Source organism: Gavialis gangeticus, unplaced genomic scaffold (assembly GCF_001723915.1).
Source record: "Gavialis gangeticus isolate Ggan-Ray unplaced genomic scaffold, GavGan_comp1, whole genome shotgun sequence".
Classification (NCBI taxonomy): Eukaryota; Metazoa; Chordata; order Crocodylia; family Gavialidae; genus Gavialis; species Gavialis gangeticus.
The window spans coordinates 146,773,796-146,774,008 of NW_017728992.1; the positions used below are offsets into that span (position 1 = coordinate 146,773,796).

Genomic DNA, 213 nt, shown 5'->3' on the forward strand with positions numbered 1-213 from the left:
CCTGGGGGCTCGAACAGTAAAGAAATTCTTCCTTATGTCCAGCTTGAAACTGTCTTGCAGGAGTTTAGAACCGTTTGACCTTGCATCCCTTGTGGCGCTCTAGTGAACAAACATTCTCCGAGATCCTGGTGAACACCCCTGATAAACTTACAGGTGGCCACCAGATCACCCCTGAGCCTGTGCTTTTCCAGGCTGAAGAGCCCCATGGCTCTC

At 51.2% G+C, this 213-nt stretch overlaps 1 protein-coding gene across 1 annotated transcript in view; it reads left to right on the forward strand.

Moving 5' to 3' along the window:
- Positions 1-213, forward strand: part of LRRCC1 (leucine rich repeat and coiled-coil centrosomal protein 1) — a 59,416-nt gene that overhangs the window by 21,847 nt on the left and 37,356 nt on the right. The gene's annotated exons all lie outside the window — the stretch shown is intronic.